This window comes from Hyperoodon ampullatus (assembly GCF_949752795.1).
Source record: "Hyperoodon ampullatus genome assembly, chromosome: 3".
NCBI classification, from domain to species: Eukaryota; Metazoa; Chordata; class Mammalia; order Artiodactyla; family Ziphiidae; genus Hyperoodon; species Hyperoodon ampullatus.
Window position 1 is genome coordinate 91,979,781 of NC_136916.1, and position 20,356 is coordinate 92,000,136.

At 46.6% G+C, this 20,356-nt stretch overlaps 1 pseudogene across 1 annotated transcript; it reads left to right on the forward strand.

The window, feature by feature from the left end:
- The first annotated feature begins 18,719 nt into the window (after positions 1-18,719).
- On the forward strand, positions 18,720-19,250 carry LOC307049569 (large ribosomal subunit protein uL22-like; annotated as a pseudogene). The gene has a single exon. The product of its transcript is annotated as a large ribosomal subunit protein uL22-like (transcript).
- The last annotated feature ends 1,106 nt before the right edge of the window (positions 19,251-20,356 follow it).

Below are 20,356 nucleotides of genomic sequence, written 5' to 3' on the forward strand. Positions count from 1 at the left end.
TGGCACAAAGTCGACCTCAAAAGATCTTTGCTGAATAAATGATGAATGAATAAATTCAGATTTTAGAGAAGGAGCAGAAGTCTTGAAACCAAGCAGGACCCTGTGGGGCCCTCATGGGTACAGGTCCTTTCTGTGTCTCCTATTTCTTGTTTATAGGAAATAGGCTTCATTCAGCCTCCTTGATCTTCCCTGAGTTCCAAAGGGAAAATTCAAACAGTCGCTAATCAGGGAAGGGAGGAGATGCAGAAACAAAGGAGGAGCAGTCAAGAAGTGTATCAACTATTCATACACACAACAACGTGGATGCATCTCAGAATAATTATGCTGAGCAAAACAAGTAGACAAAAATAAATATTGTATAATTCCATTCATATAAAAGTTGAACTAATCTATATTGACAGAAAGTAGGTCAGTGGTTGCCTGGGGATGGGTGGGGACAGAGAAGCATGAAGGGGAGGGATTACAAAGGCACACAAGGAAACTTTTAGGGGTGATGGATATGTTTACCCTCTTGATGGTGGTGACTGTTTCACAGGCATATACATATACAAATATTATAAAATTATACCCTTTAAATATGTGCAGGGTATTGTATGTCAATTGTATCTCAATCAAAAACAAGAGTAAAGGCCCTGAACCAAGATGGCGGAGTAGAAGGACGTGCTCTCACTCCCTCGTGCGAGAACACCAGAATCACAACTAGCTGCTGGACAATCATCGACAGGAAGACACTGGAACTCACCAAAAAAGATACCCCACATCCAAAGACAAAGGAGAAGCCACAACAAGACGGTAGGAGGGGTGCAATCACAGTTAAATCAAATCCCATAACTGCTGGGTGGGTGACTCACAAACTGGAGAACACTTATACCACAGAAGTCCACCCACTGGAGTGAAGGTTCTGAGCCCCACGTCAGGCTTCCCAACCTGGGGGTCCGGCAACAGGAGGAGGAATTCCTAGAGAATCAGACTTTGAAGGCTAGTGGGATTTGACTGCAGGATTTTGACAGGACTGGGGGAAACAGAGACTCCACACTTGGAGGGCACATACAAAGTAATGTGCGCATTGGGACACAGGGGAAGGAGCAGTGACCCCAGAGGAGACTGAACCGGACCTACCTGCTAGTGTTGGAGGGTCTCCTGCAGAGGCGGGGGTGGCTGTGGCTCACCGTGGGGACAAGGACACTGGCAGCAGAAGTTCTGGGAAGTACTCCTTGGTGTGAGCCCTCCCAGAGTCTGCCATTAGCCCCACCAAAGAGCCCAGGTAGGCTCCAGTGTTGGGTTGCCTCAGGCCAAACAACCAACAGGGAGGGTAACACTAGGATGACTGACAGTGAAATCTAGACATTTGGGGCAGAAAATCCACCGCATATTACATGCAGGGTTTGCACATGTGACCCATGACGAGGCATGAAGGACAGTCCAGCCTGTGCAGAGAACTCTTGAAATTACACTGACTGAAACTTACACCTACATTCCACCAATCATCTCCAAGGCCTCTCTCCCTCTTGCCCCCTACTTCCAAGAGAAATACCCCACTCAAAAGCCAATTGGGAAGACAGATCTGAGCATTGCCTCCTGTCTCCTTGCTTGGCTGCCTTACAATAAAGGCTTTTACCCTCTGCAAAAACCATTGCCATGGTATTTGGTCTTTTTTGCTGTGCAGCAGGCAAACAGAGCCCACTTGCTCTGTTATACCATAAAACATCCTCTTTTGTCTTTAGCTGAGGATGGTATTTAAGGTGAAGGTTTCAGCCACTTTGGCAAGTTACTCAGTTTTTCTGGGTCTCTTCCATATATACATGTAATTAAAGTTTTGTGTGATTTCCTCCTGCTAATCTGTCTCATGTCAATTTAATTCTTAGACCTGCCAGAAGAACCTAGAAGTATAGGGGAAAATTTCTTCTTCCGCCTGAGGCAGGAGACAGATGGGCCCCAGGCTGAGCAGCTGGAGTTTGTCCCCTGTGGACAGATACTCCAAGAGGAAGGTAATAGCAGGAGGATAATAGGAGAGGCTGAGCCCTGCCCAGATAAAAGATAGAGACCACATATTTCTCATTCTCGAGGTCAAGGAGACCTTCCCAACTATACATGTTCAGAAAGGCTCCTTGGAGTTCAAAAAGGGAGTGATGTCAACCTACCCATAGGGCTCTTCACTGGAATCCATCTAGGCTAAGAGATGTGCATGCACACATGGGAGGAACCTGAGATAAACCAAATATGGACTCAGAACCAGGCAAAGCAAGATGATTGGCCAAAGGAAACCTGGAAGAAATGTCCCATGTAAGTGATTCAAACTACCATGAGGGCACAACTCTCTCTGAGTCCACCCATATATCTATCCACACATACTTTTTTAAAAAATATTTATTTATTTATTTTGGTTACGCCGGGTCTTAGTGTGGCATGCAGGATATTTAGTTGCAGCGTGCAGACTTCTTAGTTGTGGCAAGCAGACTTCTTAGTTGTGGCATGTGGATTTTTTTTTTTTTTTGGCTGTACCTTACGACATGTGGAACTTCCCCCACCAGGGATCAAACCTGCACCCCCTGCAGTGGAAACATGGAATCTCAACCACTGGACACCAGGGAAGTTTGCATGCGGACTTCTTAGTTGTGGCATGCCAACTCTTAGTTGCAGCCTGCATGCGGGATCTAGTTCCCCAACCAGGGATCGAACCCAGGCCCCCCTGCACTGGGAGCATGGAGTCTTATCCACTGGACCACCAGGGAAGTCCCTATCCACATGTACTCTTTTTTCTCCTAATAAACATTTTACTTGTTTCACTACTTTCCATCTCTTTGTGGGAATTCATTTCTACAAAGCTGACAGGCCACAGGCCTTGTCACTGGCCACTGGTTTAGTGGCTAGGATTCAGGGCTCTTACTGCCATGGCCTGACTCCAATCTCCGGCAGGGGAACTGAAATTCTGCTTCAAGCTGCCGCAGGAGAGATCACCACCCCTTTCCATTTCTTTCCCTCCCCCTGTGTTATATGCACTGTGTGCTAGGCCAATTTGCTCTGCTTGTTATCGAACCAAGTCTGTGTGCCCACGCACAGTGAGGCCAAACAAACTGAAACATGAGTTTGGAGCAGAGAAAGGTTTATTGCAGGGTCAAGCAAGGAGAATGGGTGGCTCATGCTCAAAAGCCCAGAACTCCCTGATGGGTTTCAGGGAAGGGTTTTTAAAGGCAACATTTAGGGTGAGGGCTGAAGGGTGCATGACTTTCTTCTGATTGGTTGGTGGTGAGGTAACAGGGGGGTATTCCAGGAATCTTAATGATCAACCTTCTGGTTCCCACCAGTCTAAGGTCTCAGCATGTAGTTACCACACTCCACCTAGGTGGGGCCTTAGTTCCAGCAGAACAACTCAGACCTATGTAACAGATTATTGTGTGTATCCCTTGAGGGGGAACTAGGACTCTGTTTAATTGCTGCACTATTGTTTCTTGACTGCTTTTCCTTTGTTTCTGCATTCTCTCACTTCTCTAATTAGTAAGTCCTTGAATCTGCCCTTTGGAACCCAGGGGAGGTCTAGGAGGCTGAAGTCTTTATCTACAAACAGGAAGGGGGGGTGGGGATGTGGCATCGAGGGGACTTTGTATCTGGGAGGGCACTGCAGGGTCCTGCTTGGTTTCAAAGCCCCCTTTTCTTTGATACTCCTCAATCCTGAGGGGACAGGTGTGGGACAAGAAAAGGAATAAAGTTCTGGATGGAGAGGTTAACCATAACTTGGCCGGAGCACTTGGTTTTAGGGGGACTCAGTTTCATACTCATCTAGGAATGTTATCTTAGTGATCTTTCATGCCAGTACTTGGAACTCTTGTTTAGCTGAGTTCTCCCTGGATTTGCAAGGTTGGGGTTTTTTTAAGATTTAATTTTTTTAGAGAAGTTTTAGTTTTACATCAAAATTGAGAGGCAACTACAGAGATTTCCCATCTACCTCTTGCCCCTACACATGCAGAGTCTCCCCCACTATCAACATCCCCTCATCCCAGAAAACAGCCTCTTAGTAGCTCTGAGGGGACTGCTTCAAAGAAGTAGGGGAAGAGCCAGTACATATGTGAATTTTTTGGCTGGGAAATACATGTATCTAGCATACATTTTGGTAAAACATTACTGCTAATCCCAGAGAACAGACATCTCAAGTTAATGATTTTAGTGCTCTTCTATGTATGAGAGGATGCAAGAATCTGGGGTCACTGAAATTCTTCCTTAGCTATGCATCTTAACTATCTAGGGGCTGGTGTATCCAAAGCACAGAATGTGTTTTTCCCATCCTGAATTTCCCTCAGGGTGCATTGTCAGTGGAATTAACCCGCATAACTGGATTATTAGTGACATTCTTTGTTCTTTTTGTTTACAGCTTGATGAACCTACATCGACACATCATTGTCACCCAAAGTCCATAGTTTAGGGTTCACTCTTGATGTTGTACATTCTATGGTTTTTGACAAATTTATAGTGACATGTATTCACTATTATAGTACCATACAGAGTATTTTCACTGCCCTAAAAATCTGTGCTCCACCTATACATCCCTCCTCTGACCCAAACCTAGGCAAACACTGATTTTTTTTTTTACTATCTCCATTGTTTTGTCTTTTCCAGAATGTCATATGGTTGGAATCATACAATATGTAGCCTTTTCAGGTTGGCATCTTTCACTTAGTAATATGCATTTAAGTTTCCTCCAGGTTTTTTCATGACTTGATAGCTCCTTTCTTTTTAGCTCTGAATAATATGCCATTGTCTGGATGTACCACCGTTTATTTATCCATTCACCTACTCAAGGACATCTTGATTGCTTCCAAGTTTTGACAATTATGAATAAAACTGCTATAAACATCCAAGAGCAGGTTTTTGTTTGGCCATAGTTTTCAGCTCCTTTGGGTAGATTCCAAGGAGTGTGATTTGCTGGATTACATGGTAAGAGTAGAGCATAAGTTTTTACTCTGTTGACCAACTCACCTCCTTCGGTCTGTGCCTGCACTCTCTCCTGGTTCTCCTTTCACCTCTCTGATGCTTCCTCTGGCTTCCTCACTTCCTCCTTAAATATTCCTTAAATGCAATGTGACTGGCATATAGTAAGCACTCAATAACTATCCATTTCTCCTCCACTCCTCACCCCCTCCAACCCCCAAATACTCCTCCAACCAAGGCCAGCCATCCTGGTGGCCAAATGGGCTGGGGAGGCTCCAGGGACTTTATAACCCTCTGCTCTCATGCTTCTGCTGAGAGATGCCAGGCTCTTGCTGGCAGATGCCTAGGGAAACTGAGGCTCAAGGGCACCACTTCATCTTAGCAACAATTAAAGGTGGGAAAAGTGACAGTTCTTCTCCTTTTTGCGATACAGTTATTTATTTCCTTCATCATAAATACACAGTTCATATATATGAACCAATGAAACAAAATAATTATGCCACAATCCCAAAATTATGGGAAACTTATAATCAGTGAGTGGACAGTAAAACCACACAAAGAAGAACCACATTTAACAAATTCTGCTAAGTAATGTGGATGAATCTCTTAGGAAAAATGAAAGTTGATTCATGTCTTTCATTTCATGCCACAAAAATTCTAGATCAGGATATTCCATGGAATCATGTAAAAGATTAATAGGTGATATAAGAAAGAGTGTTGGGCTTCCCTGGTGGCGCAGTGGTTGGGAGTCCGCCTGCCGATGCAGGGGGCACGGGTTCGTGCCCCGGTCTGGGAAGATCCCGCGTGCCGCGGAGCGGCTGGGCCCGTGAGCCATGGCCGCTGAGCCTGCACGTCCGGAGCCTGTGCTCCGCAACGGGAGAGGCCACAGCAGTGAGAGGCCCGCGTACTGCAAAAAAAAAAAAAAAAGAAAAAAAGAAAGAGTGTTGCTCAAATGCATTGGAGAAAATCTGTCTACTGTGTCCTCCTCCTGGAAATACACAACATACATTTGTCTCGTTGTTCACTGCCGTATTCCCAGCCTCTAGAGTGCCTCATAATAGTGCTCAACAAATATTTTGCTCAATGAATAAAGTACCATATTTATGATCTGATAAGTGCCGTAATAACGGAGCTGTTTAGTTTTTGTCTAATTCATTATTTTCCAATTTTATTTGACTATAGAACCCCTTGAGAAAATGCATTAACACCCAAAGAGATAAGAGGAAACTGGTGTGGGAAACACTGCTTAGAAAAAATTTATGTTAATTTAGGAAGAAATACATATATGTTAGGTAGTTAGTCAGACACGAGCAGGTCCACACCCCATCCTGGAAGGGGTCATCTTTCCCTCCCCCACCTGGACACTGGTATCAGAACACACCCAGAGGTCCTCCCTCTTGTCACCAAGGACCACTGCTAGGTTTCCAGTTACATCAGGACCAAACAAGATAAAAACTGCCAGCACAGGTTGGTGCAGGCGCACCAAGACCTAAAAGGTGGCTCAAGGTAACCAGGGGTTCATTATGCCGTATTTTTAATAAATTAGCATTTCGGTTTTTGCCCCTCCACCCACCATGGGTTTTGAGTGGGTGCTTATGGGTAAGCACCTGCACACCGGGAGAAAAGTTATATAACCTAAAGCTGTCAATCAACTTGTCAGTCAAATGATGCAGGACACAGGGAGGGACCACCAATCTAAAAAACCCAACCCTACCCCATTGCAGTGCTGTTTCTGGTTTCCAGACAGCACGCTCTCATCCTTTCTCAAGAGCATACTTTCACTTTTGCTGAATAAAACTCTTAAAACTCCTTAAAGCTCCTCTATGTCTCTCAACTGAATTCTTTCCCTTGAGAGGGCAAGAACCGAGGAAATCGCCCTTCCACTGGTGACATATTTATTACTTACTATTGAGATAATAAAAAAAAATTGAGGAAAAAATGGAAAGGTGTAACCACAGAAGCATTCAAGTAAATTTTTATTATTTTCTTTCGTTTAAGAGTAACCATTAGAATTGGAGAAATTGTGACAACTATGACAGATAAAAATTTGCTAATAAAACATAAAAAAGATTAAATACAGACCCATAAAGAATACAAACTCCTAAATAGGCAGAGAACACACTGACCAGGCAGTGTGTATGAGGGAATTATTGTCAGCATTTTAAAGGAAAATATTTAGTTTCGCTAATAATTAAGGAAATGTAAATTAGTCCACTTCCATACCATTTTTTTAAAATTTATTTATTTATTTATTTTTGGCTGTATTGGGTCTTCATTGCTAAGTGCGGGCTTTCTCTAGTTGTGGCGAGTGGAGGCTACTCTTGGTTACAGTGCAGGGGCTTCTCATCGTGGAGGCTTCTCTTTGTTTTGGAGCACAGGCTCTAGGACCACGGGCTTCAGTAGTTGTGGCACGTGGGCTTCAGTAGTTGTGGCGCAGGGCCTTCAGTAGTTGTGGCTCATGGGCTCTAGAGCGCAGGCTCAGTAGTTGTGGTGCATGCGCTTAGTTGCTCTGCGGCATGTGGGATCTTCCCGGACCAGGGCTTGAACCCCATGTCCCCTGCATTGGCAGGCGGATTCTTAATCACTGTGCCACCAGGGAAGCCCCCATACCATTTTGCAAATGTTAAATCAATAAGCTCTTAAAACCCTGTTTTAGAAAACACACACTTTGAAGCATTCTTGAATTGCTATGGGTTGGTACAGTCTTTCTGGAGGACAATCTGGCAAAGTTTATAAAATAAGACATTAAAATAGCTGTACCTTTTGACCAAATTATTCTACTCGTGGAAATTTTCCCTCTGGAAATAATTCAAGAGGAAAAAAAAAAGCCCAAACAAAATGTTTGCATAGGGCAAGAATTCTCAGGGGGGAAGACAGAGAGGCAGACCCCCAGTGGGAAGAATCTGAATTACCTGCAGATTTTTTGTAGTCAGCACCTGCTTTTCCCCTTTCCTGAGTTTCTTATACCTTCCTTCCACACTCTTGCCTATATTCTCCTGGTTAGGAATCCCATTCTACCCTTCCACCTTTCACTTTTTTTTATTTTTTATTTTTATAACTGAAGTGTTAAGTGTATTTTTTTTAATTTTTTAAATTAATTTATATATTTTTTTGCGGTACGCGGGCCTCTCACTGTTGTGGCCTCTCTCATTGTGGAGCACAGGCTCCGGACACGCAGGCCCAGCGGCCATGGCTCACAGGCCCAGCCTCTCCGCGGCATGTGGGATCCTCCCAGACCGGGGCACGAACACGTGTCCCCCGCATCGGCAGGTGGACTCTCAACCACTGCGCCACCAGGGAAGCCCTTAAGTGTATTTTTTAAGTGCTCAAATCAAAGATAAATGATCACAGTGTGAACACACCCATATAACCACCAGATCAAGAAATATACTATCATCAGCCCCAGCCCAGTCCCAGTCTCTGCCTGCATCCTCCACACCATCATCCTGACACCTAACACTATAAAATGGTTTGACTTTTATATAATCATTATCACATAGTAGGCATTGTTTTATGTCTAACTTCTTTTACTCAACATAATATTTGTAAAATTCATCTATGTTGTTACTGTGTGTAGCTGCAGTTTTTTGTTTGCTTTTGCTTGTTTTGCTGTTAGATATTCCATTGCATTAATATACTACAATTTATTTATCCAGCCTATTTTCATGGACATCTGCACTGTTTCCAGTTCTTGGCTATTACCAGTTATGCTGTTAACAATCCTGCATGCCTGTTGGTGTACATGGGCACACATTTTTTGTGGTGTATACCAAGGAGTCAGGTTGCTAGGTTACAGAGTAAGCCATTGTTCAACTTTTTTAGATAATGCAGAACAATGTGTCAAAATTGTATCGGTTTGCACTCCCCATAGCAGTGTATGAGAATACCCATTGCCCCACATTTTTGCCAGCTTGGCATTGTTAGTCTTTTAATTTTAGCCATTCTGGAGGGTAAATGGTGATGATACCTCATTGTGGTTTCAATTTGCGTTTCCCTGATGCAAATTAAAGTGAAAGTACTCCCCCTAGTGGTTGAAATCTGAATTACCTGGGAAGTTGGCGGGTTGGGGGGTCTGTTTTAAGTATTCAGGCTTCCCCTATATCTAGGCCCTCCTTCACCTCTCTTCCTCTTCCAAGAGTCTCCAAGAATGAAAAGTCGACCATCTTTCATAAGTTCATCGTGCACTGGATATCCTCTTTTATAAAGTGCCCCTTTAAGTCTTATGCTCATTTTTCTATTGAGTTTTTTTTTTTTTTTTTAACTTGTAAGAGTTCTTTACAGATTCTGGCACAAACTCTTTGTTATTTGCACGTGTTGTTGCACACACCTTTTCCATTTTAAACCTTTAAATCAACTCATTTCCAACACAACATTGTAAACCAACTATACTTCAATTTAAAAAATAAAAAATAACTCATTTTCACCTGTGCAAGAGGCTCAATGCAAGTTTCATTTTGTCATACTTAGGAGTTACCAGTAGATGGCGCCCTAGCCTTGCTCCTGAGGCTTCCACCGGCTGTGCCTGACTTTCAGCTAAATTTCCCAAAATTTAGCAAGTATTAAAGAATGAGAAATCAAACTTTAAACCATCATACAGCTAGATGGAATACAGCTGCAACTGGGTCTTTTGGTGGGAACAACACATTAATGTTTTTTGCTCCGAATAAAGGAATAAAAAGGTCTTTACCACAAGGCAGGAAAGACTGGCGAGGCTGTCCGGTGATGGGCGGGGCACCAAGTGGAATCCATGGAAACACCTTCTAAGAGTAACCTGCAGGCGGAAGAAAACGAATAACTGCCACGCCTAGCATTCAGACACTGTTTTACTGTTTACAAAAGGCAGGTACCCACTAGCACAAGGTGTGAGAGGGGAACAGCGGTTTGGTCTCAGTTCCTGCCTCCCTCTGCCCCTCCTTCCGCCTCCACTCAGGGTGCAGATTTCCCTGAGCTGCGCCCCACTCAGAAGTGGACCGACCTTCCGTCCTCCTCCCTCCTCCCTGTGCCCGCTCCCCACTGAATGAAGGAATGAACGAGTGAGTGAATGACAAGGTCCTGGCTTTCCTGAGCTTAGAAATCAGAGCACATAAACCTACACGCAAAGGAAGACCCCAAGGGAGAACGTGGAAACGCTACAATTAGAGGTGCAACTCCAAGAGCCGGAGGGGGCGGGTGCGATGGGTTGGCTTGCGGTGGGCTGTGATTATGAGCAAGGGGAAGGCACCTTTAGTTACGGGAAGACATAAATCGAGGACCGAGGCATATTTGGGGTGTGGTGAGAAGGTGACCCCTTTTCTCCAACTTTCACAATGGTGATTGGCAAGAACACAGAAACATCAAACCAGAGATTCAGCTTACTTCCTGCAGTAGCCAAGACAAGGTTTCCACCACAGTGGGTCACCACGTCTGATGTCCCCACAAAGGGGGACAAAGACTGGCCCATTTAGAACATGTCTCTGGTGGTTTTCATTCTCACTGTTCAGAAATGCCCGGAGGCTGAGTTGCACCCCCGAAGCTCCCTCTGTCCCACATCTGTTCAGACCCAGCATGACCTGCCTTGCAGCCCATGGATATAAAGACAGGCTCAGAAAGAGAGGCTTTGTCTCCTTTTGTTTTCTTCATTGCAGGTGATTGGGCAAGCTTGCTTTCTGAGAAATATGGAAGTTCCAATCCTCACAGGATTTCACACTTTTCAGGGTGAAGGAAATTGCACCACTCGAACTTCCTGGCTCTGGGGGCTGCCAGGGTGGGTGTCCAGGGGCTGCGGCCTGGGCGGGCGCAGAAAGCACACATCTGTGGGTGGAAGAGGTGCCCAGGGCCCAGCTCTGGCCCTCCTGGGTCTGACTTTAAATGGGGATTCAGAGGCTTGCTACCTGTCACATGCCACCCACACGGCCTGGGCAGGGAGAGGATGCCAGGCGAGAGTGCACTGAAGTTTGGGGCTTGGAATCCCCCCCTTTTCTCCTGGCCCAGGTGGCACTCAGTGGTTTGCTGGAGCTGGTTTGTACTGCTTGCAAGAGCCAATTGTTAAGTTTTCAGGAATTTTGCAAAGCAGTTGTTAAAACAGCCATTATTTTAACAATTAAATTACAAAATCTTACAAGAGAATAAACTATATTTTTAAGAAGCAGCAAATACTCAAAACTTCCTATTTTACTGCATTTTGTAATTATATTTGCTTTTGAGGCTGTCTATGCCTATTGTGTTTGCTTGCTGGAAATATTATGTGACAGTGTACTACTGCCCATCTGTTCCCAATTCTGCATTCAGTGACATCCTGTTGGTAGCCTGAAATCGGTCACGGTGGGAATATTTACACTGCAGAAAGCAGGAAATGTGACCCATTAGGGCTTTCCGCCCCCAGTGCCTGTTATACGTTGGCCAGAGCACCGCTGCAGCTGGGGGACCTGGATGTGCAGTGGCTGGGAGGGCAGCTGGCCCTGGGTTTTCCACCGGCTGCTGCCAGTGCAGGACCTTTTCTCAGGCAGATGAGAGAGGAGGGAAGGGGAGGAAGCGGATAGAAACTGGGAAACACCCTTGGTTCCCCCAGGACACAGCGGTGGAGAGCCTGGCTCACTGGGGGGTGGGCAGGACTATCTGGAGGAACTCAGGGAAGGAAAGCCCGGAGCATGAGGAGGGTGATAAGCAGAAATGAGATAAGCGACTGAGTGGAGGAAAGTGTAAAGTCCAGGAGGCGGGGCTTGTGAAGACAAAGGGGAAACACAGAATGTGGCATTCTTGTGACCACAAAAGGGAGGTGAGGGGCTTCCCTGGTGGCGCAGTGGTTGAGAGTCCGCCTGCCGATGCAGGGGACACGGGTTCATGCCCCGGTCCGGGAAGATCCCACTTGCCGCGGAGCGGCTGGGCCCGTGAGCCATGGCCGCTGAGCCTGCGCGTCCGGAGCCTGTGCTCCGCAACGGGAGAGGCCACAACAGTGAGAGGCCACAACAGTGAGAGGCCCGCGTACCGCAAAAAAAAAAAAAAAAAGGGAGGTGAGCCCAGAGCACACAAAAGTTGAGCCCCATGGAGTTGGGTTTCACCGAAGGCTCTGCAGTGCTGGTGCCTGTCCGGGGCTGTTATAATGGGATCGTAAGGACGAGGCTGGAGGGAACAGAGAAGTCACAGGCTCACTCACAGTCCTGAGGTAGGAGCTCCTGGTGCTTCGCCATCCCCCCTGACTCCCTCAGTCCTCGGCCCCCTACTTAAAAGTTCTTCTCTCCAGGGCATTCCAGCCCTCCTCCCCATATCCTGCCATACATTCACCCCTAAGGCTTCCAGAATCTTCTATTGCTGGAGACACCCCAATCTGGAGCTGGATGTCCCACAGGCACCCAACTTTCCACCTAGTCCTCCAAACCTACTCTCCACGGGCTCCCATCTCAGGCAGGTGCCAAACCTAGAAGGCCTCATAGGTCCAACAACTGTCACAGCTCAGAGGAGCCCCTCCATCACCCTACACCCCTCCTCCTCCCCCACCCTGCCTCCCAGACCTCTGACCACTGCTTCCCAAACTTAAATGACTTTTTCTTTCATGTTCCTCATGTTTTGAAAGTTGCCTATGACATTGCATGTATTAAACAACATCACCTACCCTTAAAGTTGCATAAGCAACTTCCAATCAGAATTTCACCCATTAAACACCCACTGAGCAGTTACCACATGCCGTGCTGGCCAGTGTACTGGGCACGGGGTTGCAGAGGTGACCAGGGCCCGGCCCCGGCCCTCCAGGGCTCACGGCTTACTTAGGGGAGAGTCACATAAAGAAGTAATAAACTCATAACAATGCCCCGAGGTAAGGACAATGTCTCTGCCGCCTGGACTCTGTCTCCAGCCATTCTCCAGACCAAAGCCAAAAAGGGATTCCTGGGACACAAAGCCGACCAAGTCATGCCCTTATGTAAAACTTTTAGTGGATCCCAATTGCTCTTAGGATAACACCCAAACTCTAGTTAGCTTGGCTTCTCAGCCCTTACTGACCCAACCCACATTAACATGAGAATTCTCATTTACTCGTTCACTTAACGCCAATTTAATTGAACACTTACTGTGTGTCAGGCATTGTGCTGGGCACCAGAATCCTGAGAAAATATAATGTACAGCATTTCCTCTCCTGGAGCTTGTAAACTAGCAGGGCATACAGATCTCAAGCAGATACTTATACAAATAATTGATTACAATTGTGATGAGGGCGGGAAAAGGAACATTTCCTCCTCAGCTCCCTTCTTTGACCACGACTCCTGGCGGGGCCTGCCTGCCGGCCTTGCCTACGCCATTCCCTCTCCTGAGATGCCCTCTCTCCTTCAATTGGCCAGATCTCTGTAACCGCCCAGGTATCGGGTCAAGGTTCCCTCCTCTTGGGAGTCTTCCCTGAACCCCCTTGTGGTTCCGTGGTGGGTCTCACCCCTGTGAGGACGCTAAGTACAGGCCTGTGTCCCCGAGGCCCAGCACAGGGCTCCTGCGAATGACCACTAGGTCCCTCTTTATCCACGTGTGAATGTTTGCATTAAAAATTTTTTTCATTATCAAATTATTTACATCGATTTCGCATATTTATGAAGGCTGGAGCTGAGTGCAAATAAAGGAAACAGAAATGTTTTTTTTAAAACAAGGATGCTTGTGAAGATGAGAGCTTTCAGGCGACTGTGAGTTAAAGAGTGAGAGGGGTGGGCTGCGGAGGAGGCGGGGCGGCGTGGTGAGGGCGGCTGTAGGTCGAGGGGCGCCCTCGGCCAGGCTGGCTTTTCCGGGGTGGGGGGAGGGGGCGTCCCCATCTTTCCCACGGGCTCTTGGCCCCGAAGCCCCTGCTGACTTCCTGCTATCACCCACCATCCTGCCCCGAAGCCCGGTGTCTGCCCCTGGGCTTAGCTTCTGTGGGCTACTCATTGCCCCGGGGAGAGAGGGGTACCGGGAAAGGAGGGGAACCCCAAGGGCGCGGGAGCAGCTGGACCCTCTTGCATGCTAGCGCTCTTGCACCCCGGGGCAGCCTGGCCGAGCCGGCTGGACTCCCCTCCGCTGCGTCTTGGGGAGGAACTCCACTCCCACCGCCGAAGTCCCGCCCGAGTCCCGTGGTGGCAGCCGGTCCAGGAGCAGCCGAGGTAGGGTAGGGAGGCGAAGCCTGTCACTCACCCGCTTGCAAAAGCCGCCTGTCCCTCTAGAAGAGGCTTTGTTCTGCCTGGGAGTCGCCCACCTCCAGCAGCTTATGCGCAGAGCCCCACGCTGCTCCCGCAGCTTCCTCCTCCCTCGGAATCACAGAGCTGGAAGATCACCTGGTCAGCCCCCTTCACTTAACAGCTGAGGAAGCTGAGCTCCTGAGAGGGAATTAGTGACCAAGCAAGGTACCACAGCCGGTAAGGGCAATCGTGCTTTCAAACAAACAAATAAGAAAGGCAGTCTCCTGGCCCTCACTCAGCCTGGGGCCCCTTTGCTAAGCCCTGCTGCCCACCTGTCTGGGGTAGGCTGCCCCAGCTTCTCCAGCTGGGTTGAACCTGAAAGTTATGCCTCCAGTGAATGAAACTCACAAGCCTCATGGCCAACCCCCCCACCCCCCCGCACCTTCCTCCACACCCACCTGTTCATCTGCCCCTCTGACCAGGAAGTGGGGCAAAGCTGGACCCAACCTGACAGGCTCTCCCAGGCAGGGACCTAGAGCAGGGGCTGCACAGTGACTCTGAGGCAGGACTCACCTGGACTGGGAGTGGCTGCCTTACCACCTTAAGGAAGGAAACCAAGCACAGGTGTGCCCTGTTTGCCTTCCTGGCTCACAAACATGATGGGTCTCTACCCGCCTGACAGGGTAGAGCTCCAAGCTCTTAGCCCAGCCCTGAAGCCCTTCCCAGTCGGGCTACAACCTGCCTGTCCAGCCTCATCTCCCACCGCCGTGGACCCCACGCTCCTTCCTGCGTTGTCACACCGTCCTCAGGTTGCACCACACCCTCCAGCCCTCTTTGGCTTTATAGGTGCTGTTCCCTCTGCCTTGAACACCCTTCCCTGCTTCTCCACATAACCAGCTCCTTATTGTTAAGACCCACCTCGGAGGTCGTCTCCCATCCTCTGTGCGGATGCTTTCCTCCTCTTCCTCCTCCTCCTTTTCTGGATGATTCAACCCAGTGATGAATCCTTTCACAAAGACTCATGCCGTTACTGAACTCTGGCATACTTTTACCGACAAATAGGTATGATGAGTGCCTACTACACGCCAGGCACACACCGGCGGTTAGTGATCCAATGATGAGTGAAAAATCCGGATGGCACTCCAGATTTGTGCGGGAAGAAATTAATTTTCCAAATGCGCATAGAATGACACCGTGAAAAAGTTATTAAAGGAGAGGGTCACAGGACTGTGGAAGTGCAGGCAAGAGGGCCTGTCCGGGGGTCCAGGAAGGCTCCTTTGAGGAAGAGGTTTGCACATCAATCCACCCACCCACCCACCCATACATTATGGACCACGTTCCAGGGTTTGCTTAACAAGGTGCCAGCACATACTGACTGCTCGTGGGTCATTTCCCCCAGGTCCTTCAGAGCAAGAGGAAACCCGCATCTCCTGGCTGCATAGGCCTCACCCAACAACAGGCTCAAGTTTTCAAGTGTAAGTTTTCCGGTCAAGAAGAAAAAGAATTTTTTGTGTGCGTGTGTTCGAAGCAGCTTAAACTGAAGCTGACCTCACCATGGGTGTCTCAGGTTGTTTTTGATGAAGATAATGAGCCAACTTTCCAAGAACCTCGGGACACACCCAGATTGCCCAACACTGCAGGGCAGTGCAGCCCAGACACCTCCCAGCCCCTTCCCCTCCTTAGTGCCAGCTCCTCTGTAGCCAAAAGTCCACAGGGGACCATCCCAAATGAACCTTCTCCAGGGTCTGCTCGGGGCATGGTCAAGGGCAGGCCTGAAGGAGGGACTCTCAGACCAGTCGGATGAGGCATAGACCAAACTGTCTGCCCACCATCAGGAGATGGATGATGACTGTGCCCTCTGCTGCTCTGCCTCTGAGCTGCCCTCACCCCTTCCCAGGGCTCTGAGCTCATAACAGTAGTCCTACTGGCTCTGGACACAAGCTGTCGCCCACACCTCGGCTTCTTCCTGGCTTTCTGCTCAGGTCCCCTTCTCTCTCCTGACTAGCTTCTTTCCACCTCTAGTCCCTCAGTAACTTGAGGTGTAAGTAGCCCTATGACGGCCCTGACTTCTCTCCTGGCTGTCACCCTTGTCTCTTACTTTAAGCTTCTGAGAGAGTCTGACCGACCTAATAAGCCTTTTCAAGCTGGGGTCTCGTGAGGCCACTCAGAAGAAGATTGAAAACCCTGTAGATCCTTTAAGATCTCATCTCAGCCCTTTCTCATCCTGTCTCCTTCCTGCTGATCAAATTGGTTTTCCTTTTGGATGTAAAGAGGGCTACTACGCCATCATAAAATCCTCCAGATACTGTGGCTTAGAACATAACTTCTGGGCTCAGTTTCCCGAGCTTTGTCTTCCAAACAAAACCCTTTCTCTCCCAACTTGCCACACATATATGCATATTGGCTTTTGGGAGGGCTGTGGTCTCAGCTATGGATTTTGAAGCCTCTACATTAATATTTATTTGCTCTAGACCAGAGCTTCTCAAACTTTAGCCATGCAATAACCTGAAAAGTCTGTGTATTGAAACTCAGAATCCTGGGCCTCCCTGCCAGAGATTCAGATTCAGCAGGTCTGGGGTGCAGACCCAGGTGATGCGGATTCTGCCAGCCCACCAAGCTGCACTTGGAGGAGGACTGTTCTTGCATCCCAGTCCTCAACCTGAAGCAAAAGTTACTCCGGCTTAACACTGGAGGGAAGAAGAGCAATGAGGAAACAGTGCAGGGATGAGATATCTCAGTGAAGACATTTCTAAATATTAACCTACCTCACTGGTTTACCCCTGAGATGAATCCCCCTTTGCCAAGCAAGGTTTTGAGAAGTTAGGAAACCCACCCAGGTCACCCAGCTCTTGACTTGCAGAGCCTAGAGTCAGGTGCTAACCTGTCTGCTTGCTCCCTGCCCACTGTGCCCAACATGAAGCTGAATTAATGTCAGATTTGATTGTTACTAGCAGAACCACTGCCATCTGTCCTGACATGGGTGGTCAGTAGTGTCACCTCTGCAGAGAAATGAAGATGTTCACAAATGCATCCGCATCTACTCCCACGGATACCTGCTAGACCCACCACTCCTCAGGTTAGGGTTCTGGGATCAATGTGACTGAACAGGCAGCCGGGGCAGCCTGGCAGCCTGGCAGCCTGGCCAGAAGAGGCACTCCCACCCTTTGGGTGTTCCATGCCTGGCCTGACCCTGCTCTCCTAATAGCAAGAGTTCAACTGACATCTCAAGGCTGGTCTAGGGTGTTAACAACTGGGTGAAATTCCCCACTAATTACCAAATGTTATAGGAGCAGTTTCAGCACAGTACTTCTCAAAGTGTGGTCCCCAGACCAGAAGCATCAGATTCACCTGGCAACTTGTTAGAAACCCAAATACTTAGATCCCACCCCAGAACTACTAAAGCAGAATCTTTGCGTTTGGGGCCCAGCAATCCACATCTTAACATGCCTTTCAGGAGAGTCTGATGCACAGCTAAAGTTTGAGAACAGCCGTTTTTACTGAAAGAATGAGCCAGATTCCTAGTGCGGTTTGGGAGGATTTGGTTTGGCGACACAGAGGGTTCCCTGCTCTCTGGGCAAGCTCTGACACACACAGTGATAGAAGAGTTGGTGAAGCATATACTAATCCAGTTGTGAAGTCAACTGTAACTTCTCTTGCTTAGCTTGGTTACAGCCTTGCCCTGGAGAGGATTAATTGCCGGGATAGTCTTTTGGGTTTTTTTTTTTTAACATCTTTATTGGAGTATAATTGCTTTACAATGGTGTGCCAGTTTCTGCTGTGTAACAAAGTGAATCAGCTATACATAAACATACATCCCCATATCTCCTCCCTCTTGCATCTCCCTCCCACCCTCCCTATCCCACCCCTCTAGGTGGTCACAAAGCACCGAGCTGATCTCCCTGTGCTATGTGGCTGCTTCCCACTAGCTATCTATTTTACATTTGGTAGTGTATATATGTCCATGCCACTCTCTCACTTTGTCCCAACTTACCCTTCCCCCTCCCCGTGTCCTCAAGTCCATTCTCTACGTCTTTATTCCGCTACAGTAACTCTTGTACTTTGCCTGGGCCCTTACTCTGTGGGTGGTAATATTTACAACTTTGAGACACAAGGTAAACCCATTGTCGGAGCTCTGCTTCCGGGTCTCTCCACACCAGAGCCCAGGGAAGCCTATTTGTTGTCACTACAGGGACAGCCTAAACTACAAGCTCTGGCCCAGCTGGTCTTGTTGATGTGCTTCTTACAATCTTCAGTAACCTCCAATTTCCTGTTTTCGAAAAAGAAAGCAATTAAAATGTAACATATGGGGGTGGGGGCTGGGACGGATTACTACATATGGTGGAAACCTCTGTTAGTTCTTGAGGTGAGAAAGCAAGTAAATGTGGAGCAGATTTTTTTTGATGATGTAATTCACATACCATAAAATTCACCCTTTTAAAGCTTACAATTTAGTGGGTTTTAATTTAAAAAGTAAATTGTGCCACAAGAACTTTCTCGGGTGATAGGAATGTTCAATAGCATGTTTTGCATGATGCTTTCATGGGTGCATATAATTTTCAAAACTCCTCTAACTGAACCATTAAGACCTGTTCATTTTATTCTGTCTAAATTATACCTCAATTTAAAAAATAATTTAAAAAGTATAATAAATGGTGCAGTTTCCCAGTAAGCAGCCCAAGGTGGCCTCTGAAAATGGTTCGCTTTTCTCTTGACCCAGAAAACCCACAAAAATCATGCAAATCAAGAGGTTCAAATCTTCGTGCCATTAAGGGTATGCAGGTCCAAAAATCCACCAAGTATCTGAAGGATATCACTTTACAGAAGTAACGTGTGCCATTCTGTCGTTACAATGGTGGAGTTTGTAGGTGTGCCCAGGCCAAACAGTGGGGCTGGACGCAGGGTCAATGGCTCCAAAAGAGTGCTGAATTTCTACTGCACATGCTCAAAAATGCAGAGAGTAACGCTGAACTGAAGGGCTTAGGTGTAGATCCTCTGGTCATTGAATACATCCAGGTGAACACAGCTCCCAAGATGCAGTGCAGGACTTAGAGAGCTCATGGTGGGATCAACCAGTACATGAGCTCTCCCTGCCACATTGAGATGATCCTTACTGAAAAAGAGCAGATTGTTCCTAAACCGGAAGAGGAGGTTGCATAGAAGAAAAGGATATCCCAGAAGAAACTGAAGAAGCAAAAACTATGGCCTGGGAATAAATTCAGTTAAAAAAAAAAAAAAAGAGTCAAATAAAAGTAAAATAAATGGTGCTACTTCAAAAAATAATCTGAAACAAAATTTGAGAAGTGTCCAGTGGTTGACTCAATGAACTTGTCTAGAAAATAACAAGCAAACAATAGGTCACATTTGCCTTGCAATATGAATCCATTTCTCATTAATGTTGGTAAGGAGAATTCAGATAAGCAAAGGAATTATAAAATAAAATAATCAGGTTAACTTGCCCGAGGCAACATAACCTGAACAACATAACCTTTAGAACATAAACACCAAGGGAACAGTATCAACTTCATGATTACACACAACCAAGTAAAGGAAAAATCACATATATTACTTGATGTAAATATTAAAAAGTGGAGTTTAGTTTTTTACATAGTATGCCCACTCTCCAAATAAGCAATATTTTATTATATATGTATCATAAGTCCGAACTCTGGTCCCCGGACCAGAAGCATCAGATTCACCTGGAAACTCGTTAGAAACCCAAATACTTAGATCCCACCCCAGAACTACTAAAGCAGAATCTTTGCATTTGGGGCCCAGCAATCCACATCTTAACGTGCCTTTCAGGAGAGTCTGACGCACAGCTAAAGTTTGAAAACAGCCATTTTCAAACTTTAAATAAATAAATAAATTTATAAATAAACAAATAAGTATATTTTAAAAAATGATGGTATGTGGTTTGAATAAGGAAGGGGGGTGAAGTTGAGTATATGTACCTAAGAGAGCAATAGGAATTTTAAAATTTTTATTTATTCATTTTTAGGATTAAAATAGTAAAGAAGTTTTCCTGGCATAAAAAATAGTATCTTCTGTAATTCAAAGTGGAATTGGCAGACCAATTCTTAACCACTGCGCCACCAGGGAAGCTCCATACCATCATCTTTGAATGTAAGAATATGTGTAGTGTACTTGTGGAATATAGTGATTACTAAAATGTAGACAGTGGTTGCTAAGGACAAATTTTTATATTATACACATAAAAATAATTATTTTTGCTACTATGTCTTTTCTAGATGTGAGGCCATCTAGGTGGGCACATATGCAGGGGTTCTTATTTCTAGCTCGGTGTCTGAGTAGGTGAGAGTAAAGGTGAG